At 32.6% G+C, this 23,960-nt stretch overlaps 1 pseudogene; it reads right to left on the reverse strand.

The window, feature by feature from the left end:
• Positions 1-17,334: 17,334 nt before the first annotated feature.
• Positions 17,335-23,960, reverse strand: part of LOC149531301 (TMV resistance protein N-like) — a 78,001-nt pseudogene continuing 71,375 nt past the window's right edge.

Here is a 23,960-nt window from a genome sequence, read left to right on the forward strand (position 1 = left end):
AGGTAAGCCAATACACTGTTTTAAAAAACATTTACAAAATATAATATTCTTAATAACCTTCATGCATGGTAATTTATATTATTAAAATGTATACATTTAAAGGTCATAAAATTTGATATATCAAGGAAGAAAACTTTAAATTAATTCAAATTATTATAAAATAAATCTTAAGAAGAAGTAATATATCTAGAACCTTTAAGATAATATTATTAAATTAATATAGCATTCATCCCTTCTAATTGTCTACATTTAAAGGTCTTAAAATTTGATTTAAATTAAATTATCTACCATCTCAGAAGTTAGTTCAACCATGATGTACACTTATAACATGTAACATCTTCTTGTGATCTTCATTGTCTAGTCTCCACTTGTGACATACACACTTAAATTTGACTGGATGTACATAAAGCCCTATAACAACAGCCAAGTGGTTGTATTGTAAAACCTTGTTCTTAGGTTGATAATCAACAAAGTGTATTCCATGTTGGACTATTTTTTCTCACTTCAAATATGTCCCCTATATCACAACAAAACTTGCACCACAAATTTAAATATTTTAAAATTTGATAGATATAAAGTTACCTAGATATATATAAATTCATATATGTATGTGCACATGTATGTATAATACCTATGGGGAACAACATTTCATTACTTTCTTTAGGATCATATAACTTTGACCTCTCTGCAGTACATCACAATTAATAATAACTGACACCTTCATGATTTCTAGGCTTAGTAATCACTACAAAGACATCTCCTATAGAACAAGTATACATACATGTGTCTAGTATATAAAATTCAATTCATTGATAATTAAATAACAAGTTGAGATTGATTTTTATGATACTTACCCACCTTTACCAATCCAAAGATATGATTATAATCATCAGAAATAAATGGAATATCGTCAAAATTTTCATCATCTTTATCAATTGTATCGGTAACATCAAGCGTTACCGAAATCCATGCACCTGTATATCCACGTATTTGATTGATGCATTCTTGATTGTCTTCATCAATGCAACTGTAACTAAAACATGAGTACTCTCTTATATTCAATGTCCAATTGTGATTATATATACTCATGATTAAATGTAAGGAACATGTCTTTTCTATCATCTTACAACCATGCATGTTTTTCCTATTAACACCTGAAAGTTCATTACATTGAAAATATGGACTGTAAATTGAATTTAAACTTCAATGAATTGAAAAATAAAACTTTAAAATGAAATTTTAAAACTTAATTGCATAAAATTTAAGCAAATGAACACATCCTTACCTATTATCTCTCAAAAGACTCTATATGGTACTTGTCAACTCACTCATTGTTTATGTTGTCCCGACCTCATCTAATGCAAAATGTGTCTTACACCATTCAACAACATCATTTGCATCATTTATATGAACTCCTTAATAACTAATTTGATACTTTTGTAGAGCACGTTCGATGCAAGTTCCAATACCATTATGTTCACCTTTTCCATGCCCACTCTTGAAGAAATTCCGTATGTGTTTTATATTCTCATTGTGATGATATCTACATAATGCATAAAATGGTCTAGATGATTTGAACTATGTGGCACATCCATCAGACCAAACATAATGTTTATCAAAATTTATGTCTCTTTCTTTCAAATAAGAAAAGAACATATTGAAGCAATGTTCTACATAGTGAATATCATTTTCTTTATCATATCTTATATAAAATTGATATTCCTTTTTAATGACTTGTGCTTCAACTATACTCTGAACACCATCTAAATCTAACTCTGCATGTCTATAACAAACATGTACCATAATAGTAATCTACTTAGAAAAGAAATAATCTAATTAAATTGATTTCTAATGAACAAAGGAATAGTTCTCTACAAAATCAATGACTGATACAATCATTCGAAGCAAGAAATTATCTCTCAATGTTTGAAACTATTGTAGTTGCCACTTTTCAAAAAATGCATTACGAATATAAGGTTTAATCAAATTCTTAAATTTATCCACAAATTTTACAACAAGTAACTCCTCTTCAACATATTCCAACCTTTTTGTCTCTTTCCCCAAGTTTGATTCATTCTTAAGATACTTGTAACTTTTGCAATTCCATTTTTTTGTTAAATCAATATTTTCAATTTTCAAAGGAAATAGATCCAATTCACCACATGTTTCACATAATCCTTTGATGCAATTTATTTCACCAGCTGGATCATCTATTTTTTCACATAGAATGGATGATATAAACTCACTTCTCCTACTAGGAGGAGTAGCATGAAAACCATATGTGTCTTCTACAAACTTTCAAAATAACTGATAGTGTAGATTAAACTCAATATGATGATGCTAACAACATGTTTTAAACACTTTGTTTGACCTCACAAAGTATGGCTTCAATTTTTCAAACAACATTTTCCCAATTTTTAAATTAGGATGTTCACTACAAAATGAGACATATAACTCATGTTATGTTGTGTTCAACAATTTTTTTGTATAATGTTCATATTGACCAGATGCAATCCTATGCCTCATAACATCTTTACTATTTGATGAAGGATGAGTGTTATCAATCCAAAATGATATAACTAAATTTTTTAATCCCTCGTCAATCTTATCAGAGTGAGGTTCTCTACACATGATTTCCCAATTGCCTTCTATAGTACTATCATCCAGAATTGATCTTCTTAACATATTCTCTCATTGTTTTCCTACTAAAACCCATTTTAGATGAAATTGAAGATATTTGTCTATTCTAGGTCATGTTCTTATTTATAGAAGACATCAACATCACTTTTCTTTCTAGGGACTTATGTTTAGTTTGAGACTATTTTCCTATGTTTCTCAAACCTTGTTTAACATTTTTAATCACATCAATTTGCATTTTAGAAAATCTTCTCTTTTTGTATGTTGTGTCTACACTAACAATTTCAATGCCTCTTGCAACTTTTTTTGTGTAAGAAAAAGTGAAAGAAACTGAGCTTGTTCAAGTGTTTCAATGTTCTCAAATTTAGTCATTATTTCTCTGATCTTCTTATTCATTGACATTTTCTTAGACAAATTTAAGGGTTGAATAGTAGCTGCAAATGCTCTCAATTTATCCACATCCATTTTAAGTAAATGATCTATTTTTTATGAGAAATTCTATTCTTTACAGTTTGAGCAATACTTATGAGTTCATCCATAACAATTCCTACACCTGATCTTGACCCTTTTCTGACTTCTATTATTGGAATTTTCATAGGAAGTGATCTTGAGCCTTCCCCAACATTCATTGTTTGAGATTCTACAGGGAAAGATTCTGACCCATCTCTGACTTCTATTATTTGAACCTCTATAGAGAGTTATCCTAAACCTTCTTCAACATTCATTGTTTGAGATTTTGTAGGTAGTGTTCCTAACCCTTCTCCCATATGCACTTCTTCTACTTCTATTGAGCCTCCTTCAACATTTCCTTCACCTTGTTGATTGTTTGCAAGAAAATTTGTAAATAAATCAAATTAGATATAAAAAAAAAGAGTGATACATAATTAAATTCAAGACCATAAAAATAAATAAATATAATATATATACAATTAAAAACCTTGTTTAATTCAATGATAACATGTTGCAGTCTTCTGAAGATTTCTTTGTTCTACTTCATTAGATCACTTCCTTGCATATTTGTTTTGCCTTCCTTTCTTGTTTCCCATCAAAAAATCATAAAAATGAAAAAAATTCTCTTTCCTTAATAATTTCACAATAACTTCACAAAAAAATTAGAGTAACTTTAAAACATTCAGGTTCACTATTAATTTTTTGTCCTCATTGTAGATGGCATCATGTCTTTTTTCTTTTTTTGTATGTTTGCGTGAACTCAAATTAATTTACATGTTCACACGAAGACATTAAATTAAATTTCCAATTGCTGGATTATTTTTGTACATACGTTCATGCAAACATGTGTTCGTGTGAACATGTATAGTATGTTCACATGAATATAATGTTCGTACGAACATAGTGTTTGTGTGAATATGTCAAATTACAAATTTTTGGTGTTACTTTCTAAAAAACATGAAATTGGCTCTTTTGACCCCAAAAATTGACATTGAATGATCTCCTACTATAAAAAAAATAATGCCGAATTAAGCTACTTGGAACAAGCTTTCCAATAACTATAATTGTAATACATATGATACTGATTAAGACTTTCAAATATGAGTTTAACTCATTATAGGTTCGTTAATGGTTGAACATCAACTGATTGTGACACTTTGGGAAAATTTATAAATTAGGTCAATTTTTTTTTTGAAAAATATCTAGGAAATAGATTTTTGAGATGGCTTTCTATAAAAAAAATAGATTTATGATAAATTTATTTCAAGTTATCTCTATCAAAACAAACGTATGTCTAAATTACGATTGATGTCACTTCAAAACTTTATAAAATATACAATATTCAACCAAATCGAATCAAACCAAGTGTATCCTCTGGATATTGGTGTTACAAATCCAACACTAAAAGAATTACCTCATTATCATTTCTAGAAAAAAAAGTTATGCGTGTCAAAAAGACTATCACTCTTTAAAAATATTGATTTTTATATGTACCACTTTTCAGAGGAGAAGAAAAATTTGACTTCAATATTTTTTTTTTAAATTTAAAAATATGGTTTCAAAGTAGGAATAGAGTACTAGAAATCACTAGTTTAAATCATCTTGAAATTATTCATAGTTTTAGAGATATAGTCACTCGAATGTTAGGTTTGTTTCAAAAATGTTGATTTTAGTGTCAAAATTGGTCAAAAAGTGGAACCCATTATTGTGGGATCACCCTTGTCATAGGCTCAAATTTGAAACATATCATGTGTATGGCCCCTAGAATATAATGCAAAAGGAAGTTTCTCATTTTGATCAACTAGGTTAAAGTTATAACTGGTCAAACGGGGCTTCCCAGAAATCTAAGCAATATGGATCGGCATGCCAACAGTAAACAATCAACTTTGAAGGATTCAAAACCTAGTCAAAACATATGGAAATGACTTGAAAACTAAAACAAAAGTTATATAATATTCATACTAAATTCTCTCAAAGTGGAGAGTCATGAAACTTAACCAAGTGCAAGATATTAAAATACAAACTAGGCTTTTGGTTGTTGTTTGACACTTGGGCAAAAATGTTGATTTGAACAATGCTCAAAATGACGCTTCCCAGAATGATTTGGAATTAAAATTTATCATCATGGGATGTATACATATAATAAATGTAGAATGATAGAAATATGAAATACTTCATAGGCCTCAAAGAGACAGCTAGATACACATGCCAAAAAAAGCTCTTATAGGGGCTCAATTTGACTCAAAATTTAGAATGGTACTCAAAACTAGGCATGTAATTTTGAGTCCCATCAACATTGATGATTTTTGTCCCAAGTTTTTTTACATTTGAAACATAATCCTTTCTTGAACTAGATCATCCCTCTTAGGGCACCTATGACTTACATTTCATTGTTCATGGCATACATGACATTTCTTTTCTTGGTCATTATTCTTTAACTCTTTATTTTCAAAAGATGTTTTAGAATTTTTGGGCCTCGCATTAATTCTTTTAGATTTTACCTTCATTTCTTTTCAAATAGCTTCCTCAAGGTTTTGAGTTTCAAAGGATTTTCTTTAAGTCCTTCCATGAATATGTACATAAGTTACCCTTGGGATAAATTTGGGACCATTACAACTAGTTCTTGAAATTGATTTGAAAATTCTTCTACTAAACCTACTTGTTTGAGATGAGTTAGCTCTTGATAATACCTTTTAGGATCTTTTAGATCAAATCTGCTCATCAAATTTTGAGTGAATTCACTATATGCCATTTCTTTAGCCCCAAGGAATTTTGGTCCTAGTACCGCCATTTATGGGTTGATCCTCTTAATTGAAGTATGGAAAACTTAATAGCACCTTTCTCTATCATAGGACTATAGGATAGATCTGTATCTAATTTTAAAAAAGTGGGAAACATTATTGTGGCCTGACCCAATGATGTCAATAGTCAAGAGGTTGTCAATAAGGAATGAAATGTTATTTGTGCTCATAGTGATTCTTCTAAAAAAATCAACGAGTCTTCCCACATCACCCTTATTCATCCAATGACAAGCACTTAACTTCTTTTGTGTTCACAAGGAAATCTTGGATGTTGAGTGGTGTATGTATTCCTTACCAGTCCCTCAAAATATAATCTATTCTGATGGATGCCACATCATACATTCATGTACTCATAGTTGCTTGCAAACTTTGATGTTGTCATTTGTTGAGTTTCGCAAGTGGATAGGGAGATATGTTTTTGGAACCCTTCCTAAATAACCTCCCTCATTCGATCTAACCTCTTACTTATATGTCATCCATTGTATTGTCATGGGTCATGACCCCTCTACCCATGACTTGTTATTAATTATTTAATTACTAAGAATGTTAGTTTATAGGTAAAAAGTATAATTATTATATCAGCCAATACTATCATAAATATGGATTTTCATCAAAGCTAATATTGTACTATTATTATAATTGCTTATTATTATTTTTCTATTATTTTGTATTGGTAATAATTCAATGTAGCATATCAAGCAATATTATGAAATTATACGATGTCAATGTAAATGGTCCATATTAAAATGATTAATGAGCTACAATAGTTTATTAAGAATGAATTGAACATCAATTTTTATTAAAGTAAAACTAATATTTACAATACCCATATAATGTTATGGGGTTATGACACTATTGCATGAAATTTGGGAATGTAACCCATGAAAATTATAGATTAGCCAAAACATCATAAATGTTTTAAAGTATTTTTAAAAATGATCTTTAACTATATTTTATATTTTAGAATTTGTTTGAGAGTGCATAATGTTTTAGATCTTGTGATAATAAGAATGTTCGTTTTTAAATAAAATATAAATTAAGAGAATTAAAAGAAAAAATAAAACAAAAGTATTAATGTCTATTTATGATTACTTTATTTTATATTATTATCTAAATAAATTGAAGTATTTTTTGTTAAACAAATCTTATGAAAGTATAATATTTTGGATTTTAGTTTCTATCATTTAATACTTGAAAACTTAAGTTGGGGTTATGGATCTTATAAGAATTATTCTTTATTTCAATTTTTATTAGGGTTTTAGGTTTCGATGAAAATGTTCTAAGACCTCTTCGATATTTTTATTTTCTCATGGCTATCGGGTGACCCATTGAAAAAATCATAATTTTAGAATTTATAAAAATTGAATTTTATTCTTCTCAATCTCAACTTTAATGGTTTGACAAGTTTCTATTTTTATTTCTTGTAGATCATATGGTTCATAGATTCACATCCATTTTCCATTTTATATATATGTTCATTGATATTTTGAACATGTAAGCAACCTTGTCAATTAATATTAATTAAGATGATAGACTTATATGTGGAATCTTTTCTCCTAGAAATGCATTTTTTCTCCAAAAATTTTTCAGTCTTTACAGGATTTTAGTTTTTCAATTCAAAAAACACTTAAGCATTTTTCAATTAGTTTAGAAAGTTACCTTGTTTCGTTCCATTCTTATGCATGTTTTCCTTGGAAACTCTGAATTATGTAGTTGAGAATTTGTAGATCTTTTAGAACAAAAATAGAATGACTACTATTCAAGAATCGAGTTAAAAATTGAGGTACATTTCCATTTTATATGATACTTGATACATTAAGTTTCTATAATCATACTTTACATTTTGCAATACTTCAACGATCTTCCAAGCAATAGTTTATGTTCTAAATTTTAGCTGAAAATGAAAATTTATATCTTTTACTCATGTTTGGCTGAAAATTAGATAGTTGCAAGAGAAATTTTTATGTATAGAAACATCTAATGGTTTCCATTTTTAGATCAAACTATGTCATATTGAAGGTTTCATGTAAGGAAATCTTTTTTCATTCAATCCATCAATATTTATGAGATATAACTATATTTTAGAGATTTGCTTCCTCAAAAATCATAGAGGCAAAAACTAGAGAAATATAGAAAATTGCACATTACTATCTATCTTTCTCCTATCCTCTCACTCTATAGTTATCTCTATTTATATCTTCCTTTTCCTCCTTGATATTCCTTTTCTTCTCAATCTCCATCTCTACACCATTCTTTATCTCATTACTCTCATTCTCTCTTACTCTTCCCTCTACACCCCTCCTTATTTTTATCATTACTTCTCCCTCTCCCCCATCTTCTAGTCCCCCTCTCACATGACTTAAAAATCATACACTAAGTATTGATTCCTAAGGTGAAAGTTTGAAATAGTTGAAGTTGATGTATCATTTTTACAAGATTATTTTTTACTTAGTGTGTGATATTTAAGGGTAGCACTATCTCTCCATCTTCATCTATTAACATAAATTTTAGAAACCAAACCTTATTAAAAATAAGATAATTATTTTCTACTATATCTATATTAAATTTCTTACTATATCCTAATGTCCCCCCATTTTTCCTTGCTATGATTGATTAATACTGACATTTAAAATAAATAAATAAATTTCAAAGACCATTGTTCTCATATTTATTTGTGGGATCAAGCCATAGTATGTGCATGAATAATTATCTCAAAAATATGGCATATCTTGGGAAGATACTACCCATCGATGGTTAGCAACTAGCCAAGATCATTGTGAAAATGTAGTGCCACAAAAATCTTAAGATTTTTAAAATCCCATGGAATACAAATATGGATTTTGTGTATAACTTGGAGTACTTCAGCATTTAGTGCTTGGTATATTTTCTAATGTATATCCAAATCTATGCATTGTTATTTCAAGTTTTCCCCTCTCTCTTTTCTGCTCATTTTGAGGAATTATTTATAGTTCCTAGGGGCTTAGTCTCTTTTTGGATCTCTCTCTAAGCTATTGATACTTTTGGTGGCCTGGTCCTTTTTTTTTACCCTTCTTTTTACTGCTAATAGTATAGGAAAGCTGGTCTTATTTTGATCACATAACGACACACACATCCTTATGCCTTCATCGCTTTCAATTCTTCTTTTTGAGACATGGAGTTTCCTTAAAGTTAAATCCTTTGATGGACTGACTAGCATACCACCCACACTTGCTAGACCATTTGGTTCGTATTTTATGGGGGTTTAATTAGTTTTATTTTTCTCTTGCATCATCTTGTATGATTTTCCCACCTGAAAAACTCATATATAAGTAGACTTGGGGGCTTCATTTTCATATATTCAATTCCAAGATGACAAACTCTTTCTCTCAAGTCAAGATTTATGCCTTTTTCATTCAAGGAGTTCAAGTATTCAAGATTTTCAAACATTTAAGAAAGGAGATTTCCATCTAGCATTGAAGGATCCTTTGTGAGGATTTCATTTTCAAGATCTACCTTATTGTTGGCCATCAAGGGAGGAGATCTACACAGAAATTATGCATCATCTTCTTCAATGATACACATTTACATCCATGGCACCATGATAGGATAATGATAGATCCATTGCAAAGTGTGGAGATAGCCTACATTCCTAGTTCAAGATCTACAATACATTACATACAAAATCCTTATTGACAATGGTTTCCAAAAAGATGAATCCTAACATTCATCTTGTCTTTTAGTCATTTACCTTTACATTTCCCATTTACGGTTAATTCATTAATGTAGGGCTTAACCTAGGAAAGTGCTCACAAACTTTAAATGCAAAACCCTTCTTTTCTATGTTTATTTATAAGATGTCAGTCAAACCTTATAGATCTAGAACCTACTCCTCGGGAGCTTTCTAGAGAAGTTCATTATAGAGTCACTAGGTTACATCAATCTAGTTGTAGGGTGCCCTTCCAAGTCAACCTAGAGCTTTAGTGCCCTTTTGCAAGAAGATTTTTGAAGTTTGTTCCTTTCGTCATTTTATTTTGAGATCTGTGGTCAGATATTCATAAAAGGGTTCAAATACATGACTTTTAGAGTTAAAATACATCTTCCTCTATGCATTTCAAGGTGAGTCTTTCATATTTTGTTTTCCTTCATATCGTCACTTTACATATATATCTTAATTGGGCTAATTTTCTATACATAACATCAAGATTTAATAAATTGGCTCAATTTCACATTATCCTTTCAAGGGCCAAAGAGTACATTTCCTTGTATTGCATTCCTCTCTATAATTTGAATTTAGTATTGGCACCATTCTTCCTTAGGGTTCTAGCTAATGTAATTTGGACCATAAGTGGAATCATATTTGGAAATTCCACTCTTTTCCTTCAATACATATTTGAATGGCTTAGTGACCCAGAATTAGGGACACCTACAATCCTATTAAAATGCCTCCCTATTTCCCCTAAATAGGGATCACAACTAATGACAAGAGTACAACAATAATACATGATTCATATTCATATTACAAGACGTATTTCTACAATAGTAATATAATAATGTCATTTAATATTTATAACATTATCAACATAACTCTGGCACCTTTAAAAAGCTCAAATGCTAATATTTATATTAAACATAATTTTTATTAAAAGTATAATAAATAGTTAACACAATTAACACAATTATCAGACAAGAAAGCCCTTAAATACATGTAGATTAATGTGTAATGCATCACCCTCCTCCCACCTTTAAGACAATGTTGCCCTCAAAGGCTCTTTCGAAGTAGTGCAGATTCACCCTCACTTGTGTAGCTGATGATTGTACAAATTTTAATTAGTTATGCCTTCATATTCACTAGCGTAAAATAGTATTCTTTATCTCGATGGAGTTTTTTTAACTTTTGTGTTTCAATAAGGAAACACATGCAGGATATCCTGGCACAGTATTAGAGCTCCAACTAAACAGTATAAAATAGTATTCTTTATCTCAAAGAAGGTTTTAAAATTTTGTATTTCAATAAGGCAACATATGCAAGAAATCCTGGCACAGTATTACTGCACCAACTAAAGATTGATGACTGCTTGAAATAGTTGTGATATTACTTTTGATGATTATTGAATAATCTGACTTGTCCATCACGTTGGACATGGGTACAACATGCCTTTAATTTGAGTTTAGAACCATCAATGAAAGAATCAATTGACTATGAGATGATTTATTTTCTAACAACCATGTTGTACAGATCCTAGACTGCAAATAAAGTTCTTTTTATTGATCTCGCCTATTCCAAGGAGTAGATCGATGCAGAGATTTGCTTACACAGATGCCATGTCCTAAAATATTAATGTTGAAGACTTGTAATGCTTTTTGATATAAATTCTATTGATATGAGCTCTCAGGAAACATTGCTAGTTCTTAGATCAGAAAACCTGTCATAGTCCACAAATATGAGCAATGAACCATGAACCGTGAACACTTGTTAAAATGCAAAAGTATTCAGAGTTTACACATTGGATTGTGTTTATGTTCTAACCATTTCATTTAGCAGTGAACAAGGTAGTATAAGGAGATGGACTTTGGTGAAGGGGCATTTGGGATGGTAAATGTCCCTACAAATGCCACCCACTTCTCCAAGCGTCATGACCATAAAGAAGAGTTAAATGGAAACAAGTCAATCCACACTGAAAGAGTCCAGCTGAACCAATATTTACATGCAGAAATGTGACCACCTGAACTTTCTAAAACCTGGCATTGCCTTAATTTTTACCACTGTCACATATGGATTCAATCTTGAGCTGTACAAGTACGTCTTTCTATATTTGTTCTTAAACCTATCAATAGAAATATCACCATCAACGCATTCAAGTTTTAAAATCATCGAATATCTACCATACATCACTATAGCTAAACCATTGGACCTCATCTGATACAAGTGCTAGTTATACACACTACATTTGTGTTTTTATAATTTAATGTTGACTTCTAAAGTCCATTAAAATATTGTATAACATGTCGCCGGATAAGTTGTTCAACAGAATTTTCCTGTAATCTAGATATGCACCTCTACAGAAAAAAGGTCCGCAACCTGCTATCTCAATATGATCGTAAGAGAATGGAATAATTAGGCTGCTCGAGGCGAACATAGCTGAAATCCTATTCTCCCATGTACCTGAAACATCATCGGTTTCGTCAACTATAGGAACTATAATATCACTGCTCGAAATTGCCTCTTTGGTTACGTCATCTTCCCAGCCTCTGCATATGCTAAGTGACCTCGTGGGCAATGATTCATACAGCCGATCAGCCGGATATGTTTCCTCATCCGGAGGAAACCCCAGGTAGACATTGATATCCTTATGCTTTAAGCTACTTAATCCGGTGTCCGATCTGTAAATAATATTTATGATCATTTAAAGAAATTAATATCAAGCAGTATACAAAATTAAAATTATTTCAAAATTTTCAAAAAGACAAATGCGATTACGGAATTGTATTTTTAACCTGTTTAACTTCCTCAAAGTAGCTAACTTGACAAGTACATCTTCAAAGCTTCCAAGACCTGAGCAGCCCTGAAGTGATGGATAGGCAGAGGACAAAAAATAAACGCACAGAACAATACGATGTGCTGCCGCACAATAAATTATGTTATATTTCATTCCACTGTGATATCAAATGAGTACTTACAACCTTTTTATAAGAAAGCATACAATATTCTAGAGAAATCTACTATTAGCCAAGAAGACAAAACATCTACAAACTTCTAGAAAAATATTACAGCTGAGTCTTTGAAAAAACCCTAAACCTAAACCTAACAATCTAGAAGCATAGTTTAAAATGAGAGATCTAGAACTCTCGATGAGAAGAAGTAATAAATGAAGTAGTTGGAGTAGGTAAGGGCAAGGAAGATTAAATAGACAGCTGGAAGCCTACATCACCAACACTCCCCCTTAATCTTCACTGCCATGTATATCTATAATACCAATACTTTCTCGAAGATGTTCAAAGACATTCTTTGCAAGAGGCTTTGTGAAAATGTCTGTCAGTTGTTCTTTGGACCTGCAAAACTTAAGACATATGTCACCATTGTTCACTAATTCATGAATATAATGATATCTTATATCTATATGTTTACTACGTTGATGAAAGACATGATTTTTTTGATAAAGCAATTGCAGAATTATTATCACAATATATTCTTGTAGGTTCTTCGTGTGGATGCTTCAAGTCTGAAAGTACTCTTCTCATCCATATTGCTTGACAAGCTACTGATGTTGCTGCATATTTTGCTTTAGCTGATGATAATGTCACAATTGGTTGCTTCTTTGATGCCCAAGAAATAGCTTCTGACTCTAGGTGAAAGATATGTCTTGAAGTGCTTCTTTTATCATCAAAGCTACCTGCCCAGTCACTATCTGTATAGCCAATCAGCTTGTAATGATCTGAATGTGCATATAAGATCCCAAAGTTCTTTGTTCCAGTTATATACCTCAGAATCCTCTTTCCATCTTTCCAATCAGTTTCTTTTGGTTTATCCATGAATCTTGAAATGAGACTAACTCCATGCATTATATCTGGTCTTGTAGCTGTCAGATATAAAAGGCTGCCAACAAATCTTTTGAATAAAGCTGAGTCTACATTAGGACTTTGATCATTCTTGCTAAGTTTTATACCCAACGCAACTGGTGTAGGGGCTGAATTCACATTTGTCATTTTAAATCTTTTCAACAAATTAGTAGCATACTTACTTTGACAAATGAAAATGCCTTGATCATTTTGATTTACTTGTATCCCAAGAAAATATCTCACGAGTCCCAAATCAGTCATATCAAATTCATTTTTCATGGCTTCCTTGAAATTGTTAATTGACATATTACCTGTGAATATCAAATCATCTATATATAAGCAAACTATTAATATTTCTCCTTCATTGTTCACTTTGACATACAAAGTTGGTTTATAGCCACACTTACTAAAACCATTATTCACAAAATAAGAGTCTATTCTGCTATACCAAGCTCTAGGAGCTTGCTTCAAGCCATATAGTGCCTTCTTCAGCTTGTATACCTTATGTTCTTCTCCCAAAATTTCATATCCTAGTGGTTGTTTTATATACCCTTCTTCTTCTAAAATGCCATTCAAGAATGCTGATTTCACGTCCATTTGATAAACCTTACAATTATTTTGAGTTGCAATGGATAAAATCATTCTAATAGTGTCTAATCTTGCCACAGGTGCAAATGTCTCATTGTAGTCTATGCCTGGTTGTTGTGTGAAGGCTTTGGCTACTAGCCTTGCCTTGTGTTTCTCTACTTTTCCATCAGCATTAAATTTTGTTTTATATACCCACTTAACTCCAATCACATCCTTGCCTTTAGGAAGATCTACTAAATCCCAAGTATCATTCTTTTCTATTGACTGAATTTCTTCATCCATGGGTGAAATCCATTTCTCATCTTTAATAGCTTCTTCAAAATAAATTGGATCAGCATGTGCTAAGAGTGCAAAATTAATGCTTAAGTCATCATTTTCAGCCTCTTGTAATTCATCATATATATCTCTAAGACTTCGTATCTTCCTTGATGTATTTATAGTTCTTGATCTTAATGAAGCAAGTGTTGGATTAGATGATTCCCTGCTATCAGTGCTTGCTGAAGTAGTAGTGTTTTGAGTGGTAGGTGCCCTTGTAGGTGTTTTAGGAACATTTTTTTTGTGTTGTAGAATGCACATCTTGAGTTTCATTTTCTTCATTTTCTTGTGGAACATTAGCTGCAACTGTAGCTGACTTATCCAAGCTACCATCCCATGCTTCTTCTTCTACAAAATCAACATCCCGACTTATTATTAACTTCTTTGTGATAGGATTGTATAGCCTATATGTCTTGGATTGTTCACTATATCCCACAAATATGCACTTCTCTCCTCTATCATATAATTTTTGTCTCACTTCTTGAGGTACCAATGAGTATGCCACACAACCAAACACTCTCAAATGTGCTATATTGTGCTTCCTTCTTCTCCAAGCTTCTTCAGGTGTTTTATTTATTATTACTTTTGTTAGACATCTATTTAGTATGTATGCTGAACATGCAACTACTTCAGCCCAATGCTCATTTGGCAAGTGTTTTTCTTTTAACATACTCCTTGTCATCTCCATAATTGTTCTATTTTTTCTTTCTACTATTCCATTTTGTTGTGGAGTGTACCTTGCTATAAATTGTTTCCATATGCCATTTTCTTTGCAAAAATTCAAAAAATCATTTGATATGTATTCTCCACCTTGATCAATTCTTAATATTTTAATAGAGTATCCACTTTCTTTCTCAACTTTTTCCTTGAATTCTTTAAAGACAACAAATTCATCTGATTTATACTTCACAAAATAAACCTAAACTTTTCTGCTGAAATCATTAATAAATGTCAAGAAATAAATTTTTCCACTTAAGGATGGTGTTTGCACTGGCCCACAAAAATCTGAATGGACTATCTCAAGTGGATTTTTTTATCTATAAGACATTCCAACTAAATTTTTTTCTCTATGTTGCTTTGCCAAAGTACAACTCTCACATGTTGTCTTAAGTGGCTCTATTGACGGCAACCCATAGACCATTTGTTTCTTATATAAGCATTGTAACCTTTTAAAGTTTAAATGACCAAACCTTAAATGCCATAGCCAAGATTCATTTTTGTGAAAAGCTTTGAATGCAGATTCAGCTACTTTTTGCAATTCATTTGGCTTTAAGAATAATTCACTTTGGATTTTAAGTGGGAACATTCTATTTTGAGTCATTTCAACTTTTGCAATCAGCCTATTGCTTGGTCTTTTATCTAGAATCACACATTCACCATTTTCAAAATGTATTCTATATCCCTTTTGTACTAGTTGTCCAATGCTTATGAGATTGTGTTGCAATCCGGGAACATAATATACATCAAGAATTTCCTTTTCTTCACCTTTCTTAGTTCTTATGCTAATTGACCCTTTTCCCATGACTGAGATTTGATGATCATTCCCGAACTTAACCTCTGATTTTATTGATTCATTTATTGTTGAGAATATCTCCTTAGACCCACTCATATGGTTACTACAACCACTATCTAAGAACCATACTTCTTTAGAACTCTCTTGTGCAACATTGCATGTTATCAAGATGGTGTTTTGCTCACTACTGTTGGGTTGACTTTCGTTTGTAAAATGTGACTTTTGCCTATTCATGTCATATTGTCTTTTTCTACACTTAGATGCAAAATGCCCAAATTTATTACAATAATGACATTGGATGTTAGATTTGTCATACCTCTCTACTTGATGATGGTTGGTCCCCCTTCCTCTTGTTGATATGAAATTGGTTTGTGAGCTTGATGCTAGCCTTCTACTCTCAAACTGTTGATTTTCTCTTCCTCCTCTTGGTGTAAAACGTCCTCTGCCTCTACTGTGATCTGATCTTCCTCTTGTTCTTCCAAATGAAAGTTGAGTCTTGAAAGCATTCTTCAATGATGAAGTTCCCGAACAATTCAACCTTTGTTTATGTGATAAGAGAGAACCCATTAACTCATCTATTGATAGCAAGGATAGATCCTTAGATTCTTCAATGGCTGCAACTCTTGAATCAAACTTATTTTGTAGACTTCTAAGTATTTTCTCTACAACTTGTTGATCCCCAAGGGTTTCTCCATATGATCTAATCTAATTTACTCTCCCCATTGTTTGAGTGAAAAATGAATCTATTGAATCTGAATCTTTCATTTGCAAATTTTCAAAATCTCTTCTAAGATTTTGTAACTTTAAAGTTTTTACCTTTCTTGTGCCCTGGTATGTTGATTCCAAGTTGTCCCATGCTTGTTTTGAGCTTGTGGCAGCAGCTACCTTTGGAAATATTGCTTCCTTCACTGCCTGCTGAATAAAGAATAGTGCCTTAGCATCCTTTTTCCTATTTTCCTTTAATAAATCTTTTTCAGCTTGTAAAAGAGCTTGATATGCCTACTAGTCTACTCGTTCAGGGAACCCACTTTCAACTAAATCCCAAACATCTTGAAAATGAAAAAGTGTTTTCATTTTGATGCTCCAATAATCATAATTTTTGCCATTAAAAGTAGGAATTTGTGGCTGTAAAATACTTCCACTAGTTCCTGCCATGATTTAATAGTAAGACTTTCTGACTTGTAACCACTACAAACCCTTTCTCTTCCTTCCTCACATAGAAACTATGATCTCCTCAGATCTTTTCGCTCTCATTTACCCTTCACCCACAATGATATCTGCCCGTAAAAAAAATGCTCAGATTTTCTAGAGCTCAAATACGAATCTGATGGATAGGCAGAGGACAAAAAATAAACGCACAGAACAATACGATGTGCTGCCGCACAATAAACTATGTTATATTTCATTCCACCGTGATATCAAATGAGTACATACAACCTTTTTATAAGAAAGCATATAATATTTTAGAGAAATCTACTATTAGCCGAGAAGACAAAACATCTACAAACTTCTAAAAAAATATTACAGCCGACTCTTTGAAAAAACCCTAAACCTAAACCTAACAATCTAGAAGCATAGTTTAAAATGAGAGATCTAGAACTCTCGATGAGAAGAAGCAATAAATGAAGTAGTTGGAGTAGGTAAGGGTAGGGAAGATTAAATGAACAGCTGGAAGCCTACATCACCAACATGAAGGTGTAATAACCTCAGCTGAGTCATCTTGCTCAACGTGTAAGGAAGGCTTTTTAAGCGTGAACAACCAGCTAAGACCAAGAGACGGAGTTGTGCCATGTCGTCCATTGTGTTGGGAAGAACACTTAATCCTCTACATTGCGCCACGTGCAAAGCTTGCAATTCACCTAAATTACTTATCGTTTCGGGAAGGCTTTTTAGACATGTGCACCGGCCCACACACAAACATATTAGCCGCTTCAAGTCGCCCACAGTATCAGGAATCCTTTTTAAGCTTGTACACCCGCACAAATGGAGCACCTCGAGTCTTGACAAATTTCCGAGAGTATCTGGAAGAGTTGTGAGAGCTGGACAATCCCTCAGATCGAAACGTTGGAGGTTTACTAAGCAATTACCAAATCCGTTCGGAAGAGTTGTGAGAGATGCACAATCCCATATACACAACCGATGGAGGTTCACTAAGCTGTTGACCGTGTTTGGGATTGTCTTGATACTCGCACACTGCTTTAGACTAAAGATCCTTAGCTCAGACCAACTTTTGACCTGGATTCTCTGTCTTACTATTCTCCATATATTACTATCACTTAAAAATTCACAATTGCTGATTATTATCCATATCAAATTCGGAGCCTGATCTCTAATGTTGTCCGCTATTACAGCATCATACAGAGAGAGGTACTGCAGCTCAGGCATGCTTTGCAGTCTGAAAGGTTCTCTTCCGTTCTCCCCATTATAGACAAGCATATTCACTCCCTGTAGTCTGTCTGCGTTCAAATCTCTACGTGGACTACTCATACGCAACAACACTCGGCCATTATTATCAAGCTCTTCTTGAATTCGTATTCCCATCTGCTGCACAAGTGCATGCATGTCGAGGTAATCAGCTGAGCCACTGGTGTTTATAAGCATTTTTAGGGAAAGATTCTTAATGGTAGTGTGAACTTCATGTGGGTGTAACACTTTCCAAAAAATAACAGCTTCTTTTTCCTTCTGACCAACAAGGCAACAAGCTATGTCCAGAAAGATTTTCTTCTCAATTTCATTAAGTCCGTCGTAACTGATTCGGAGGACTGTGAATATGTCTGGATTGCCTAGAATGTTCATAACAGCTTCTTTCCAGCTCCACGTCGCCCGGCTCCTTCTTATCAGAGAGATTTGCTCCCATGACTATTAATGCGAGTGGAATCCGCCAACAGGCATTTGGAATTCTTCTAGAAAGCTTTTCATAGGGTTTCTCTGGAAATGTCCTAGAGAAAGCATGACAACTAAACAATTGGAGAGCTTCCCCCTCTGTCAGTCCATTCATTTCATGCACTGATTTGACATCAGCAAGATGGAGAATGTGGCGGTCTCGGGAGATAATGATGAGTCTGCTGCCAGGGCCAAACCAATCCCCATTCAAGGCACCTAGTTGCTGCATATCATTCACATCGTCCAAAATTACAAGGGCCCGAACTCCTCGCAGTCTATCTCTCATCAGAACTTTTCCTGCATCAACACTTGAAATTTCTCCGTTGTACTTCACCAAATCCTTTAGAATTCTTCGCTGCAAGGCCTCAAGTGTAGTGCCCTTCTTTTTTCTACCTCCCATGTCGAAGAGGAAGCAACATTCGTCAAAGCTCCCTTGAATCTCATTGTAAACAGCCTTGGCCAAGGTGGTTTCCCCAACACCACCTAAGCCGATGATTCCCATCTTCAATGTTGTGTTCTTCGAACTCAGATCTAAAAGGTTGAGTAGCTCCCGTTTACTCCTTTCCAGTCCAGTGGGATGCATGGCAACGTCCAGTTGGGCATTCTTCTGCAAGGTGTGCAACACGTCTTTTACAATTCTTTTTACTAACCTTGCTTTATACCTGCAAAATCATTACCTTGCACAAGTTACACTTTACCATGCAAATTTAGGGTTGTTCCTTATTTGGGAGTTCGGTAAATTTTGATCGTATAAGATAGAAATTTATATAAATTTAAGATTCCACGAACAAAGCTAGCTTATGTTAGTCAAAAGAGCTACAACACTCGCAAAGAAAATTACTGAAGAAAATTGAAAGCCATAGGACGCAAACGAATTTACAAACGCGAAAAACATAAAACTTTATATTTTTACTTTATAAGCCCATTCTAGTGACGACTCACAATTTTACATAAAACTGAAAATGTTTGAAAAAAATCAAGGAATAGTTATAATTAGGAGAACAGATTAGATTGCTTTTGAAGGTAAAAAATTAAGTTACAGATAATTAAATAAAAAATATGGCCAATTTCATCACAAATATGTATTCTCTATTTACTCATTCGTTTATACTTTTGATGTATTCTTTATTTACTCATTAGTTTATACTTTTGATTTATTTATTGTTGGAAAGCGTAATTTCTTATGCACCGCTCAAAATGGTAGTTTATTCTTTGCTGTTCACCGAAGTCCTTGTTGGCCAAATAAACATGCAACTTCATGGTTTGAATGCCTGATCTCCAAGTTCATCGCTTTTATAGAAGTCATAGTTGTTTACCATGTCTTAACAAGAGAAGTGCACTGAATAAAGATTTATATGTAAATTGATCTACATCATAAAGTAGTGTATTTCGATGTCTTCTTTGAGTTAGGGATTAGATTAGATAGTTTGCATGAGTTTAAAACTAAAAGACTATTGTTTGAATTTTTAAGTTCTCCCATCATCAATGGAAAGAGGCTTTTATAAACAAAGACTTTATTTTGTGTAAGCTGATCAATAAAATTCAGAGGTTTGCCTTGTGTATTATGCTCTAGTAGTTCTATTGTGTATTGTTCTATTTCTTAATTTATTAATTAATTGAAAATGTAGAATATATTATATATTTTTTCTAAAATTGAATAAAAGTATTTGAACTGGCAAACCCACCTTCTCTCATTGGCAAGGAGAGTGCAAGTGGTTCAAAAAGTCTTATCTACTCATTGTGTCTATTTCTCCTCTACATGGTTCTTTGCCAACTACCAAAGTGATAGTTTTGAAATGATTATGAGAGATTTCTTGTGGTTTGATGGGTTACCTGAAACAAAAGGATGCATTGTGTCAAATGTGAATGGTGTAGTTTACCTAAAAACAAGGGAGGATTGGGCATTAAAGATTTAAAATCTCAGGATATGGTGTTGGCATCAAAATGGATTATTCAAGATCTCTAAAGAGAAGAACCATGGAAGGTCTTGGTCAGAAATAACATCTACAAAGTAGGCTTTAAGAAAGGTAAAATGTGGATCAATGTCCCTTTATATGATAAGGTGTTTGGGAATTTTTAGTTGTCCATTTTTAGCTCCAAAGTCTTTCAATCCATCTGGAAGGCATGGTCGTAGGCTAGAAACCTCATCCCATCCAAGGGAGCTAGTGGTGGTTCTCCTAATTATTATATTTTGAATAGATCAATTTGGTAAGGAATAGAGACTAATGGAAAATATCTCACCTTAACCTAAAGCTGCTCTACAAAAAATTGGTACAAGTATGGTATTTCTCTAGTTAAAGACATAGTGGTTGACAATCGGCTAGGGTATTGGGATGAAATCTCAGACAAACATCATATCCATAATGCTTAGAAAAATATATATTCTAATATTGCTAAAGTTGTGGGCAACTTCTTTCCCAGACATACTATCAATAGTAATCAATTCCTATAGTGGACTAAATGGAAAGATGGTACTAAATTTAATAAGTTTTCTACTAAGAAGATTTATAATATGCTAAAGGATTATTCTTCTACTTTTGATAGAGTGAACCATGGCTAAGGGATGGGGTGGTTGGTCTATAGGAGGCACTTAATCTTTAACTTTTTTCTAGCATTATCTTTGTGAACCAATTTATTTTTTTAGATGGCTCTTACTACTAAGGAAACTTGTTAGAAAAAATACACTAGCTCATGGTTTAGGTAGTCCCATTATGTGTGGTGTTTTTTCTATTCCTAAAACTTTTGAGCATTTATTTTTTTAATGTAGTTATGCCTATGGTGTTTGGTCCATTTTCTTTGGGTCACCCATTGCTTGTAATAGTAGACCTAGTCTTTCATGGAGTGAAGTGTTTGTTGGTTTTGTAGAATCCTTGGATTTAAAAAGTAACACATTTTGGTTTGTTGTAACATGTAAGATTCTATGGCTCTTTTGGAAAGATCAAAATAGAGAGCTTTTTCAAAAGAGAAGGAGACACCTTACTAAGTTTGGATGTAAACTCAAACATTTATAAATCATGTCACAGGTCACTGTTTCTCTTAAAATTTTCAAATAAATATTTATGACATTGATTCACAAAGGCCAAATCATGACTCACAAGGAGGGCATAGTTTCATACCAATACTTCTCTATCCACAAAGACACAATCAACCAAAGGGAGCTTGATAATTTGAACTAGTTAATCAAAAGTTAACACATTAAAGACAAACTTTCTAATGCCAACAAGTTGTCTCAAGTTACAATAGTGTCTAGGCCTAATACCAATGGTGGAAGACAATCTTCTATTAGCTGATTGGAAAGATACCTTTCACAAACTTTTCCCCAAATATAGATATCTTTTATAATCTTAAAATATTTACATGTGAATAAACTAAAAAGAAAACATATCAATAACACAATGCAACACATATCACCATTATTTGTTAATTATGGTAACCTTGGCCAAGGGAAAACCCCAATGGAGATGGTACCCACAAAATGATCCACTAGTCAAAAGTAGCTTGTCAAAGATATTGATTACATCAAGTTTTCATCACAAAACAATAGCATTACAATATCTAAAGTTATGTCATTTATACAATGTATTATGTTTTGCTGAGCTTCATGTCTTCACATGTGTCCCAAAATACAAAACAATACTTTTCTTACTTAGGGTTAATAAATACAAAACAAAATATAGGATGTCATCCCTCATTGATTAAATAATTGTTTTGGTAAAAACAACAATTCCTTAACTTAAAATATTCCTTTCCTTATCTCTGTCTTGTCCTACCTATGCCTACCTACCATCACTAAATCCTTGCTATATATGTTTTTACTACTCATAATGACTCACACACATAGGTACTATATCCTAAGACTTTTTCCATCTCCAGGTAACTACACATGTGCCAATTCGTAGTCTAGTAACTTTGCAAGCTAAAATGGTATTTGTGTCGATATATAAACTCTACAATACTTAGACAAATTTCTAAGTCTATCAACCAAAACTGTATCTTCATAATATGTTTACTTTAGACAAATAATATGTTGCCATAAAAAAAAAAACCTTAATACATTTTCATATTATCCTCTTATCCAAATTTCCAACAATCACCCCCTTTGGCATTGATGGCAACATATGAAAATTTTGGCTAAGTCTTGAAACTCAAAAATTCAAAGTTTGTGAAGTTCTTGACATGGCCATACAAAATTTCAAAATATGGATCATTTTCTATAGATGGGTCATTTTCTATTTATATACCATCTTTACGTACTTATATCTCCTTATTACAATATTACCCCCTCTCCCACCACCACTTTGATTATGCTCTACCTTATAACTCCTCATACATATAACATATACAATTTTCCATACAATCACTCCTCCTTTGACATCAATAACAAAGGTCAGCAAAAAACTATATACAAGTTAAAATTTTGAATCTACCTTTTTTCATTCATGCAGACTAGTATGATATGCATTTAATGCAATTAGTAAAGTTTGTCTTCGGGTTCTTGAATTCTTTGTCCCATGTGTCTTGGAAATTTTTTTATATAGTGATAAGAGTGCACAATCCATAAGACACTACTTCAACTACATTCAAGTTTGAATAAAAAAATTTCTCATAAGATGCCTTATCTTTAAGACATTCATCCAACATCTTCTATGCAAGAAAGAATTCAAAGAGCCTATGAGCATAGCTAGAGAGATGAAAGCAAATGGGTAGTCTAAAATCTTAATTGTAAAACTATTATCAATTAAAAGTTTATTTGTCAAGGGAGTTACACTTACAATTCCATCTGTGCAGTCACCCATTGCATCATACTTGTTAGAGTGGGGTTGTCATTGCATCAAAAGATTGATTTATCAATGGTTGATACAACTACTTAACTTATAGTAAACAAGAGGCGGTTAAGCCCTTGTCATAAATCTCAAGGGAAGCACTGAACATTTTTCCAACAATCTCCCTCTCAATGTTACTCAAGGGTATGAGGATTTGAACCTGTGACCAAGCTCTGATACCACTTGTTCATACATATTTCCCTCAACATTTCACTTATTTTCTTGTTAACTTTCTTCTTACTATCCTTGTTATGCAAATGACTATCCACTTCCCTCTCTTTTTCATTATAGGTGCCCCATCTAGGACACTCTTGATCCTTCTCAGATTTCAAAATTATCTTCACAATCAATTCCTTTGTCATTTCATATGCCACAGGGCCAATGAATTTGACTCGTCTCTACTACCTCCACATC

This window comes from Cupressus sempervirens, chromosome 11, assembly GCF_028749045.1.
Source record: "Cupressus sempervirens isolate cs-2001-9-10 chromosome 11, ASM2874904v1, whole genome shotgun sequence".
NCBI classification, from domain to species: Eukaryota; Viridiplantae; Streptophyta; class Pinopsida; order Cupressales; family Cupressaceae; genus Cupressus; species Cupressus sempervirens.